The following is a 13,159-nucleotide window of genomic DNA, read 5'->3' on the forward strand; positions in this document are numbered from 1 at the left end:
CAGATCCCAGACCTCAAACTATATACTTCTTGTGATGAGCGAGCACTAAAATGATTGATCCCTTATCCATATCCTGATATACATGGCCCCCTCGTCCCTATCCTGGTATGCATGGCCCCATCCCTATCCTGGTATGCAGGGCCCCCATCTCATCCTAGTATGCAGGGCCCCATCCCTATTCTGGTATGATTGGCCCCCATACCGGTCCTGGACTGCATGGTTCCATCAGAAAACATTTTTTAAAAAACCAAGACATTACACTTACATACCCGGTGCTCCCTCAGAGTCCTGCTCCGATGCAAGCAGCTGCATTATGCTCGTAAACAGCACATGGCAGGGACGTCACAAGCAGAGCACAGCTGCCGGAGACTGAGACTGTGCGCACAGAGAGCAGCAAGTAATCATTGCTCTTCAATAGTGCGCAGTGTCAGCCACTAGCTTCCTGCTGCTACCGGCGGTCACGTGTGCCGCTACTTAAGAGAAATGAATATTCATTGGATTCATTCATTAGGAGACTATTTAATACAGAACTATATTCAAGCAGGACTAGATGAAGAAAACCCTAAAATCATGTATCATGTTATCCGAAACAGTCAGAAAACCAGCCACATATTGGCAGACCCCAGACCTCAAACTATATACTGCATAAGTTTATAAGCCACTCCAGTGTCAGGAATAGATAGTATGTGAAAATACAGTATATACCGCTTAGGGACCACTTAACTTCCAGGGATAATCTCCATATTCATACTAAATAATGGCACAGATCTTCCAGACATTATGATTGCACACATCCCTAGTCTTTATAACGATATTGCAATCATTTCTTGACAGAACGCAGCATGGCCATTAGTTAGAAGCTGCTACTGATCTTTGGAGCAGGTAAGTTTTCCCTAACTGGTATATATTGGGCCGTCTGAAAACGGAGTTTAGTCTAGGACAATTTGTCTGCACTAATAATTAACAGCTGTTACAATACCATACTAGGGCAGGCCCTATAGGAGAAAAAACATAAGAATTATACTGTATTTTCACATACTATCTATTCCTGACACTGGACTGGCTTATAAACTGCCAATATGTGGCTGGTTTTCTGACTGTTTCGGATAACATGATACATGATTTTCATTTTTTTGTCTAGTCTCGCTTGAATATAGGTCAATATTAACCCTCCGTCAGGAACAATTGATCTGACAGGCGCAGCACTTCTACTTTCATTTCTCCCTTCTCACCAGATTTTCAGGAATCCCTCTCTCTAGATAGTCTCCTGGCTCTAGCTGCTGTGTGAAACCTGATACCACAGTTGGTCTGCAGAGCTTCAGGAAGGAAGATATAGCTGTGCTGGCTTCTCAGGCTCATTGGTCCCGAACACATCACAATTTATAAGGTTGGTATGTAATTTTAGTCATTACTATTGTTTATTTAGCTTGTTTTATGAATGGATAGAGAAAGGTTTGTGGATATTTCATATCAATAAGGCAGATTTTGATATCATTGGGGGCTATTTGGTGGGAGTCTTGAAAATTGTGTATATCAAAGTTATTACTTTTATGTTGAGTAAATGGGTTTGTTTTGTACCTGATAATGTGTAGTCTCTTTTATTACATCCCTATGAAGGTCTATGATCACTTTTAGATCACTGAAATTGAGAAAATTAGATATTCTAGGTATTTTTCGAGCCTGCGCTTGACAGGCACATTGTTCCATTACGAGTTAGTGCGAATATTGTTCCTGACGGAGGGTTAAATAGTCTCCTGATGAGTCGCCTTTAGTGAGGACGATGAAACCCGTAGAAATGAGAGGCTTGGAGAGTGTGTGTGTGTATACGTCACCTCATCCTATATACTGAAGTGTGGGGTAAATGTTTTTTCTATTAGTCACCTACTGACTAACCTTCAGGGGGTGACATATGGGTATAGTTTTACATTTAGAATTAATAAAGTTTAATTTTATCCTTTTGTCATTAAACATGAGGAATGCCAAGAGACAACCCATTTAAGAAGATTCAATTTTGGTTAAAACTATTCCAACATTCCAATTGATTTCCAAGTAAAATATTTCCCACATTAAGAAAATGAAAAAGGCTTCTCCCCTGTGTTTCTGCTCTGATGTCTTACAAGAAGCACTTTCATGTTAAAAGAATTCCCACATTCTGAACAGGAAAAATGTTACTCCTCATTGTGGGTTCTTTGATGGCTATCAAGATTTATTTTCCATTTAAAACATTTCCCACATTCTGAACATGAAAAAGGTTTCTCCCCTGTGTGAGTTCTCTGGTGAATAAGAAGAGTTGATTTCTTGAAAAAACGTTTCCCTCATTCTGAACATGAATATGGCTTCTCCCCTGTGTGAGTTTTATGATGATTAACCAATTCTGATTTCTGGTAAAAACATTTCCCACATTCTGAACATGAAAAAGGCTTCTCCCCTGTGTGAGTTCTCTGGTGAATAAGAAGAGTTGATTTCCGGATAAAAGTTTTCCCACATTCTGAACATGAATGAGGCTTCTCCACTGTGTGAGTTTGCTGGTGAGTAACAAGCAGTGATTTATGTGCAAAACAATTCCCACATTCTGAACAGGAAAAAGGCTTCTCCCCTGTGTGAGTTCTCTGGTGAGTAACAAGCAGTGATTTAAGGGCAAAACATTTCCCACATTCTAAACATGAAAAAGGCTTCTCCCCTGTGTGAGTTCTATGGTGATTAAACAAATCTGATTTCTGGTTAAAACATTTCCCACATTCTGAACAGGAAAAAGGCTTCTCTCCGCTGTGAGTTATTTGGTGTCTAACAAGATTCTCTTTGAGGGTAAAACATTTCTTACATTCTGAACAGGAAAAAGGCTTCTCCCCTGTGTGAGTTCTCTGGTGAGAAACAAGCAGTGATTTACGTGCAAAACAATTCCCACATTCTGAACAGGAAAAAGGCTTCTCTCCGCTGTGAGTTATTTGGTGTCTAACAAGATTCTCTTTGAGGGTAAAACATTTCTTACATTCTGAACAGGAAAAAGGCTTCTCCCCTGTGTGAGTTCTCTGGTGAGAAACAAGCAGTGATTTACGTGCAAAACAATTCCCACATTCTGAACAGGAAAAAGGCTTCTCTCCGCTGTGAGTTATTTGGTGTCTAACAAGATTCTCTTTGAGGGTAAAACATTTCCCACATTCTGAACAGGAAAAAGGCTTCTCTCCGCTGTGAGTTTTTTGGTGTCTAACAAGATTCTCTTTGAGGGTAAAACATTTCCCACATTCTGAACAGGAAAAAGGCTTCTCTCCGCTGTGAGTTATTTGGTGTCTAACAAGATTCTCTTTGAGGGTAAAACATTTCCCACATTCTGAACAGGAAAAAGGCTTCTCTCCGCTGTGAGTTTTTTGGTGTCGAACAAGATTCTCTTTGAGGGTAAAACATTTCCCACATTCTGAACAGGAAAAAGGCTTCTCCTGTTGTGAATTCTGTGGCTGAATTCACTCCTGTGGTCACAAGTGGTACTGCAGCTTCTGGGCTTCCTTCCTCAGGTGTTCTGGTGAGCTCATTAGCTGCTTCGTTACTTAACTCCACCTGATGCTGCTATCCTGGCTCCTAGTCAATGTTCCAGTGTTGGATCTGAGCTTCTCCTGATTGTTCCTGTGTCCTGCTGCTCTGTATAGCTAAGTGCTTTTTTGCTATTTTGTTGTTTTTTTTCTGTCCAGCTTGTCTTTTGTTTTGCTGGAAGCTCTGAGACGCAAAGGGTGTACCGCCGTGCCGTTAGTCCGGCACGGTGGGTCTTTTTGCCCCCTTTGCGTGGTTTTTGCTTTAGGGTTTTTTGTAGACTGCAAAGTTCGCTTTACTGTCCTCGCTCTGTCTAAGATTATCGGGCCCCACTTTGCTGAATCTATTTCATCCCTACGTTTTGTCTTTTCATCTTACTCACAGTCATTATATGTGGGGGGCTGCCTTTTCCTTTGGGGTATTTCTCTGGGGGCAAGTCAGGCCTATTTTTCTGTCTTCAGGCTAGCTAGTTTCTTAGGTTGTGCCGAGTTGCCTAGGTAGTTGTTAGGCGCAATCCACAGCCACTTTTAGTTGTGTTTAGGATAGGATCAGGTGTGTGGTCTACAGAGTTTCCACGTCTCAGAGCTCGTTTCTTTGTTTTTGGGTATTTGTCAGATCACTGTGTGCGCTCTGATCGCTAGGCACACTGTGTCTCTGGATTGCCTTCATAACACCTTTCATTAGCAGACATAACAGTACTAGGAGCCATCTAATGATTCTCAATAGAGGGAAAGAAAAAGTTCTGACATCATTTTTTTTTTTTTTTTCTGCTCTGTGTTCACTTTTTTTTTTTCCCCTAGACATTTGGGTGTTTCTGGACACAGGTGTGGACATGGATATTCAGGGTCTGTGCTCTTCAATGGATAATCTCGTTATAAATGTACAAAAGATTCAAGATACTATTGATCAGAAATATATGCTAGAACCAAGAATTCCTATTCCTGATTTGTTTTTTGGAGATAGAACGAAGTTTCTAAGTTTCAAAAATAATTGTAAGCTATTTCTGGCCTTGAAACCTCATTCTTCTGGTAATCCTAGTCAACAGGTTTTGATTATTATTTCTTTTTTGCGCGGCGACCCTCAAGACTGGGCATTTTCTCTTGCGCCAGGAGACCCTGCATTGAGTAGTGTCGATGCGTTTTTCCTGGCACTCGGATTACTGTACGATGAGCCTAATTCAGTGGATCAGGCTGAGAAAAATTTGCTGGCTTTGTGCCAGAGTCAGGATGATATAGAAGTATATTGTCAGAAATTTAGGAAATGGTCAGTACTCACTCAGTGGAATGAATCTGCGCTGGCAGCTTTGTTCAGAAAGGGTCTCTCTGAGGCTCTTAAGGATGTCATGGTGGGATTTCCTATGCCTGCTGGTTTGAATGGGTCTTTGTCTTTGGCCATTCAGATCGGTCGACGCTTGCGCGAGCGTAAATCTGTGCACCATTTGGCGGTATTGCCTGAGGTTAAACCTGAGCCTATGCAGTGCGATAGGACTATGACCAGAGTTGAACGGCAGGAATACAGACGTCTGAATGGGCTATGTTTCTACTGTGGTGATTCCACTCATGCTATTTCTAATTGTCCTAAGCGCACTAAGCGGTCCGCTAGGTCTGCCGTCATTGGTACTGTACAGTCCAAATTCCTTCTGTCCATTACCTTGATATGCTCTTTGTCGTCGTTTTCTGTCATGGCGTTTGTGGATTCAGGCGCTGCCCTGAATCTGATGGATTTGGATTATGCTAAACGTTGTGGGTTTTTCTTGGAGCCCTTGCAGTGTCCTATTCCATTGAGAGGAATTGATGCTACACCTTTGGCCAAGAATAAACCTCAGTACTGGGCCCAGCTGACCATGTGCATGGCTCCTGCACATCAGGAAGTTATTCGCTTTCTGGTGTTGCATAATCTGCATGATGTGGTCGTGTTGGGGTTGCCATGGCTACAAACCCATAATCCAGTATTGGATTGGAATTCCATGTCGGTATCCAGCTGGGGTTGTCAGGGGGTACATGGTGATGTTCCATTTTTGTCGATTTCGTCATCCACCCCTTCTGAGGTCCCAGAGTTCTTGTCTGATTATCAGGATGTATTTGAAGAGCCCAAGTCCGATGCCCTACCTCCGCATAGGGACTGTGATTGCGCTATCAATTTGATTCCTGGTAGTAAATTCCCTAAAGGTCGATTATTTAATTTATCCGTGCCCGAACACGCCGCTATGCGCAGTTATGTGAAGGAATCCCTAGAGAAGGGACATATTCGCCCATCGTCATCACCACTGGGAGCAGGGTTCTTCTTTGTAGCCAAGAAGGATGGTTCACTGAGACCGTGTATTGATTACCGCCTTCTTAATAAGATCACTGTTAAATTTCAGTATCCCTTGCCATTGTTATCTGACTTGTTTGCTCGGATTAAGGGGGCTAGTTGGTTCACTAAGATAGATCTTCGTGGTGCGTATAATCTGGTGAGAATCAGGCAAGGAGATGAATGGAAAACTGCATTCAATACGCCCGAGGGTCATTTTGAGTATCTAGTGATGCCGTTCGGACTTGCCAATGCTCCATCAGTGTTTCAATCCTTTATGCATGACATCTTCCGTGAGTACCTGGATAAATTCCTGATTGTTTACTTGGATGACATTTTGATCTTCTCAGATGATTGGGAGTCTCATGTGAAGCAGGTCAGAATGGTTTTTCAGGTCCTGCGTGCTAACTCTTTGTTTGTGAAGGGATCAAAGTGTCTCTTCGGTGTGCAGAAAGTTTCATTTTTGGGGTTCATCTTTACCCCTTCTACTATCGAGATGGATCCAGTTAAGGTCCAAGCCATCCAGGATTGGATTCAGCCGACATCTCTGAAAAGTCTGCAAAAGTTCCTGGGCTTTGCTAATTTTTATCGTCGCTTCATCTGTAATTTTTCTAGCATTGCCAAACCATTGACCGATTTGACCAAGAAGGGTGCTGATTTGGTTAATTGGTCTTCTGCTGCTGTGGAAGCTTTTCAAGAGTTGAAGCGTCGTTTTTGTTCTGCCCCTGTGTTGTGTCAGCCAGATGTTTCTCTTCCGTTCCAGGTCGAGGTTGATGCTTCTGAGATTGGAGCAGGGGCGGTTTTGTCACAGAGAGGTTCTGATTGCTCAGTGATGAAACCATGTGCTTTCTTTTCCAGGAAGTTTTCGGCCGCTGAGCGTAATTATGATGTGGGCAACCGAGAGTTGCTGGCCATGAAGTGGGCATTCGAGGAGTGGCGTCATTGGCTTGAAGGAGCTAAGCATCGCGTGGTGGTATTGACTGATCATAAGAACTTGACTTATCTCGAGTCTGCCAAGCGCTTGAATCCTAGACAGGCCCGTTGGTCGTTATTTTTTGCCCGCTTCGACTTTGTGATTTCGTACCTTCCGGGCTCTAAAAATGTGAAGGCGGATGCTCTGTCTAGGAGTTTTGTGCCCGACTCTCCGGGTTTATCTGAGCCAGCGGGTATCCTCAAGGAAGGAGTCATTGTGTCTGCCATCTCCCCTGATTTGCGGCGGGTGCTGCAAAAATTTCAGGCGAATAAACCTGATCGTTGTCCAGCGGAGAAACTGTTCGTCCCTGATAGGTGGACTAATAAACTTATCTCTGAACTTCATTGTTCGGTGTTGGCTGGTCATCCTGGAATCTTTGGTACCAGAGAGTTAGTGGCTAGATCCTTCTGGTGGCCATCTCTGTCACGGGATGTACGTACTTTTGTGCAGTCCTGTGGGATTTGTGCTAGGGCTAAGCCCTCCTGTTCTCGTGCCAGTGGGTTGCTTTTGCCCTTGCCGGTCCCAAAGAGGCCTTGGACACATATTTCGATGGATTTCATTTCTGACCTTCCCGTTTCTCAAAAGATGTCAGTTATTTGGGTGGTCTGTGATCGCTTTTCTAAAATGGTCCATCTGGTGCCCTTGGCTAAATTGCCTTCCTCCTCTGATTTGGTACCTTTGTTCTTTCAGCATGTGGTTCGGTTGCATGGCATTCCTGAGAATATTGTTTCTGACAGAGGTTCCCAGTTTGTTTCAAGGTTCTGGCGAGCCTTTTGTGGTAGGATGGGCATTGACCTATCCTTTTCCTCGGCTTTCCATCCTCAGACTAATGGCCAGACCGAACGAACCAATCAGACCTTGGAAACATATCTGAGATGTTTTGTTTCTGCAGACCAGGATGATTGGGTGTCCTTTTTGCCGTTGGCTGAGTTCGCCCTTAATAATCGGGCCAGCTCGGCTACCTTGGTTTCTCCATTTTTTTGCAATTCTGGGTTCCATCCTCGTTTCTCTTCAGGACAGGTTGAGTCTTCGGACTGTCCTGGTGTGGATTCTGTGGTGGACAGGTTGCAGCAGATCTGGACTCAGGTAGTGGACAATATGACCTTGTCCCAGGAGAAGGCTCAACTTTTTGCTAATCGCAGACGCCGTGTGGGTCCCCGACTTCGTGTTGGGGATCTGGTTTGGTTATCTTCTCGCCATATTCCTATGAAGGTTTCCTCTCCTAAATTTAAACCTCGTTTTATTGGTCCGTATAGGATTTCTGAGATTCTCAATCCTGTGTCTTTTCGTCTGACCCTCCCAGACTCCTTTTCCATACATAATGTATTCCATAGGTCGTTGTTGCGGAGATACGTGGCACCTATGGTTCCATCTGTTGAGCCTCCTGCCCCAGTTTTGGTGGAGGGGGAATTGGAGTATATTGTGGAGAAGATTTTGGATTCTCGTGTTTCTAGACGGAAACTCCAGTATCTGGTTAAATGGAAGGGTTATGCTCAGGAAGATAATTCCTGGGTTTTTGCCTCTGATGTTCATGCTCCCGATCTTGTTTGTGCCTTTCATGCGGCTCATCCTGGTAGGCCTGGGGGATCTGGTGAGGGTTCGGTGACCCCTCCTCAAGGGGGGGGTACTGTTGTGAATTCTGTGGCTGAATTCACTCCTGTGGTCACAAGTGGTACTGCAGCTTCTGGGCTTCCTTCCTCAGGTGTTCTGGTGAGCTCATTAGCTGCTTCGTTACTTAACTCCACCTGATGCTGCTATCCTGGCTCCTAGTCAATGTTCCAGTGTTGGATCTGAGCTTCTCCTGATTGTTCCTGTGTCCTGCTGCTCTGTATAGCTAAGTGCTTTTTTGCTATTTTGTTGTTTTTTTTCTGTCCAGCTTGTCTTTTGTTTTGCTGGAAGCTCTGAGACGCAAAGGGTGTACCGTCGTGCCGTTAGTCCGGCACGGTGGGTCTTTTTGCCCCCTTTGCGTGGTTTTTGCTTTAGGGTTTTTTGTAGACTGCAAAGTTCGCTTTACTGTCCTCGCTCTGTCTAAGATTATCGGGCCCCACTTTGCTGAATCTATTTCATCCCTACGTTTTGTCTTTTCATCTTACTCACAGTCATTATATGTGGGGGGCTGCCTTTTCCTTTGGGGTATTTCTCTGGGGGCAAGTCAGGCCTATTTTTCTGTCTTCAGGCTAGCTAGTTTCTTAGGTTGTGCCGAGTTGCCTAGGTAGTTGTTAGGCGCAATCCACAGCCACTTTTAGTTGTGTTTAGGATAGGATCAGGTGTGTGGTCTACAGAGTTTCCACGTCTCAGAGCTCGTTTCTTTGTTTTTGGGTATTTGTCAGATCACTGTGTGCGCTCTGATCGCTAGGCACACTGTGTCTCTGGATTGCCTTCATAACACCTTTCATTAGCAGACATAACATTCTCCCCTGTGTGAGTTCTCTGGTGAGAAACAAGCAGCGATTTACGTGCAAAACAATTTCCACATTCTGAACAGGAAAAAGGCTTCTCCCCTGTGTGAGTTCTCTGGTGAGAAACAAGCAGTGATTTATGTGCAAAACAATTCCCACATTCTGAACATGAAAAGGACTTCTCTGCTTCAGGAGCAGTTTGTTTTTTAATGCCTCTTTTGTAACTCTGATTTTCCTTAGTAGTCAGTAAAGAATCAGAAGATGGGACCTGTTTCATAGGATCAGATGATAGATCTTTGCTGTAAGTGGATGATGATATATCTGGAGCAACAGCAATCACTTCTTTTATATCTTGTAAGATCTGAAGATCATCAGATTTAAAAATTGAAGATGTCAACTGTCCCTCTGATCTGTTGGTGCAAACATCTGCCAAAACAAACATTTTTTTTTTTTTTAAATAAAATAACCTTGAGTTTTATATTATTGAACATTTCTACTTAAACTGACCATAAAAATAGCAAGCTATGTAAAAAAAATTATTTTTCAAGACAATGACAGTTGACAGTCCAATAGAAAACCTTGTTGGATGAACCAGTAGTGCGTGGTGTTCAACTGTTAGTTCATTCTGCCTCCCAAATACTGAATAAAAAGAAACCAATCAATGTTATGTAGGCGAAAATAATACCAATTCTCATCTCACAAAAAACAAGTCCCCACTCAGGTCCATCATCTGTCAATGGAAAAATAGAGGTTCCCACACTACTAGTGGCTCAAAAAAGCAACAGTGTTTCTATAAACCAATCCAGCAAAATCCACACTCACTTCTGAGTCTTGCAGTGTGTTCAAACAACATTTAGGATCCCTGTATTTAGAAATATTATATAGTGAGAAGTATCCACTTAGTCTGCGGTGTGTGTCTCCTGGAACACAATCTGGACACTATGCACTGGGTAATAAAATGGCAAACGTGTAATTTTCACTCTCCAACATCCACTGCGTGTTAGTTTCCGAAAAGTGGCTGTGGAGTCAAAAGATTCATTCTTCCTACACACGTGGTCAAAATTGTGGGTACCCCTCGTTTAACCCCTTTCTGACCTCGGACGGGATAGTACGTCCAAGGTCAGATCCCCTACTTTGATGTGGGCTCCGGCGGTGAGCCCACATCAAAGCCGGGAGATGTCAGCTGTTTTGAAGAGCAGACATGTGTCCGCAATAGCTGCGGGTGGAATCGCGATCCACCTGCCGCTATTAACTAGTTAAATTGCATTGTTAAACGCTCACAGCGGCATTTAACCACTGCTTCCGGCCATTGGGCCGGAAAAGAGCGCATCGCTGACCCCCCATCACATGATCGGGGGTCAGCGATGCATTGATATGACAACCAGAGTTCTATTATTATTTATTTATATAGCACCATTAATTCCATGGTGCTGTACATGAGAAAGGGGTTACATACAGGGTTATAGATATCATTTACAGTAAACAAATTTACAATGACAGACTGGTACAAAGGGGAGAGGACCTTGTCCTTGCGGACTTACATTCTACGGGATACTGGGGAAGAAACAGAAGGTCGGGGGTGCGGCAGCTCTGGTGGTGGCGAGACGGCAGCTCAGGTGGTTGGGGAGGCATCAGCTCGGGTGGTTGGTGAGGTGGTTGGTTATTGCAGGCTGTAGGCTTTCCTGAAGAGATGGGTTTTCAGGTTCCGTCTGAAGGATCCGAGGGTGGTGGATAATCGGACGGGTTGAGGCGTGGAATTTCAGAGGATGGGGGATATTCGGGAGAAATCTTGGAGGTTGTTGTGTGAGGAATGAATAAGTGTGGAGGAGAGTAGGAGGTCTTAGGAGGATAGAAGATAACGTGAGTGAAGATAGTGGGAGATTAGTTCAGAGATATAGGGAGGGTACAGGTTGATATAGTTGTTGATGCCGGCTTGCTGCGAGCGCCACCCTGTGGTCATCACTCATAGCAAGCCTGTAATTCTGCTACATAGGGGGGATCTATGCTTCGCTCCTATGTAGCAGAGTCGATTGAGTTGTGCCAGCTTCTGTTGTGCCTCACATGGAAGCTATTGAAGCATGGCAAAAGTTAAAAAAAAAGTTTAAAAAAAATATGAAAAAAATTAAAAAAATAAGTTTAAATCACCCCCTTTTCGCCCCATTCAAAATAAAATAAATAAATAAAATCAAACCTACACATATTTGGTATCGCCGCGTTCAGAATCGCCCGATCCATCAAGAAAAAAAATAGAATTACACCTACTGGTAATTCGGTTTCTAGGAGCCTTCAACGACAGCCCAGGAGGTTGTCTCCATACCCTAATGGGGGACAGGAAGCATAAGATGTTAAAAACCCCTCCCATTAACCAGTGACTTACAACTGATACCAGAGCACCGGTTACCTTTTAGAAATATCCAAGAATGTCGGGAGGGAATTAATGCTGTCGTGGAAGGCTCCTAGAAACCGAATTACTGGTAGGTGTAATTCTATTTTCTCTAGTTGCCTTCCACGACAGCCCAGGAGGAATGCCAACCAATTCTGTATTTAGGGAGGGACTACAGCCTAGAGAACTTTCTGGCCAAAGACTAGATCCCGGTTGGACCAGAAGTCCAATCTATAATGTTTAGTAAAGGTGTGTAGAGAAGACCATGTTGCAGCCCTGCAAATCTGCTCCGTGGATGTACCAGCCCTTTCAGCCCAGGAGACGGAAGTAGATCTGGTGGAATGAGCCTTTTGGCCTACAGGTACCACGATATTCTGAGCTAAATACGCTTCAGTTATGGCCTTTTTCATCCAGTTGGCAATGGTACTCTTCGCTACTTTTTTGCCTTTGTTTCGGCCAGACAAATGAACGAAGAGATTTTGGTCAATTCTGAAAGATTTAGTTTGTTCTAAATAGTGTAAGACTATACGCCGTACATCCAAAGTATGGAATCTATGTTCTTCAGGATTTGTAGGATTGTGACAGAACGATAGTCCTTCCATGTCCTGTGATCGGTGAAATTCTGATACCATCTTTGGAAGAAAACATGGATCAGGTCGGAACACAATGGAATCGTCCCTTATGCGGAGATAAGGTTCCCTAATTGAAAGTGCTTGTATTTCTCCCACTCGTCTTGCAATAGATATGGCAACTAAGAAGGCAGCTTTGGAGGACAGGAGCTGTGAGGAACAAGAAGATAGCGGCTCAAAAGGAGGAGCCGTAAGGCCCTTTAGGACCATGTTTAAGTCCCATGATGGCACAAAGATTTGTTGTTTTGGATGATGTCTTGATGCTGAGACAATAAACTTTTTTATCCAACGATGACCTGCAAGGTCTTGGTCAAAGACAGAACTCAAGGCTGATACTTGAACTTTTAATGTACTCTGCTTTAACCCCAATTCCAGCCCTTTTTGTAAAAAGTCAAATATTTGCGAGATATTAGGGTGGAAGGGGTCAGGGTTACAAGGGTGACACCACGAGGAGAACCTTTTCCAAATTTTGCTATATATAGCGTGACAGGTTTCCTGGACTTTTGTAAAGTGGAGATCACCGATTCTGAAAGTCCTTTAGCTCTTAGCACCTGGGCTTCAATAGCCAGGCTGCCAGGTTGAATTTTTGGGGGTTCGGATGATGAAATGGACCCTGAAGGAGAAGATCGTCTGATGTTTGTAGAAAGACTGGGCTATCTACTAGTAATTCTATGATGAGATGGTACCAGCTCCTCTTCGGCCATGCTGGAGCTACCAGGATAGTCGGGACCTGATAGTCTCGTATCTTCCAGAGGGTCTTTGCAAACATGGAGGAAATACATACGCTAACTGGAACCTCCATGTATGGGCAAAAGCGTCCACTCCCAGAGATTTGTCTTTGGGGTCTAGAGAGAAGTAGGTCTCGACCTGTGCATTCTGACTTGAAGCTAACAGATCTATGTCGGGAAGGCCCCATCTGTTAGTCAGCATCCTGAAAACGTCTGTCTTCAGGCTCCACTCT

At 43.8% G+C, this 13,159-nt stretch overlaps 1 pseudogene; it reads right to left on the minus strand.

Annotated features, from left to right (window-relative positions):
* Nucleotides 1–2,168: 2,168 nt before the first annotated feature.
* On the minus strand, nt 2,169–12,408 carry LOC138637320 (zinc finger protein 605-like; annotated as a pseudogene).
* Between the last annotated feature and the right edge of the window lie 751 nt (nt 12,409–13,159).

This window comes from Ranitomeya imitator, chromosome 1, assembly GCF_032444005.1.
Source record: "Ranitomeya imitator isolate aRanImi1 chromosome 1, aRanImi1.pri, whole genome shotgun sequence".
Taxonomy (NCBI): domain Eukaryota; kingdom Metazoa; phylum Chordata; class Amphibia; order Anura; family Dendrobatidae; genus Ranitomeya; species Ranitomeya imitator.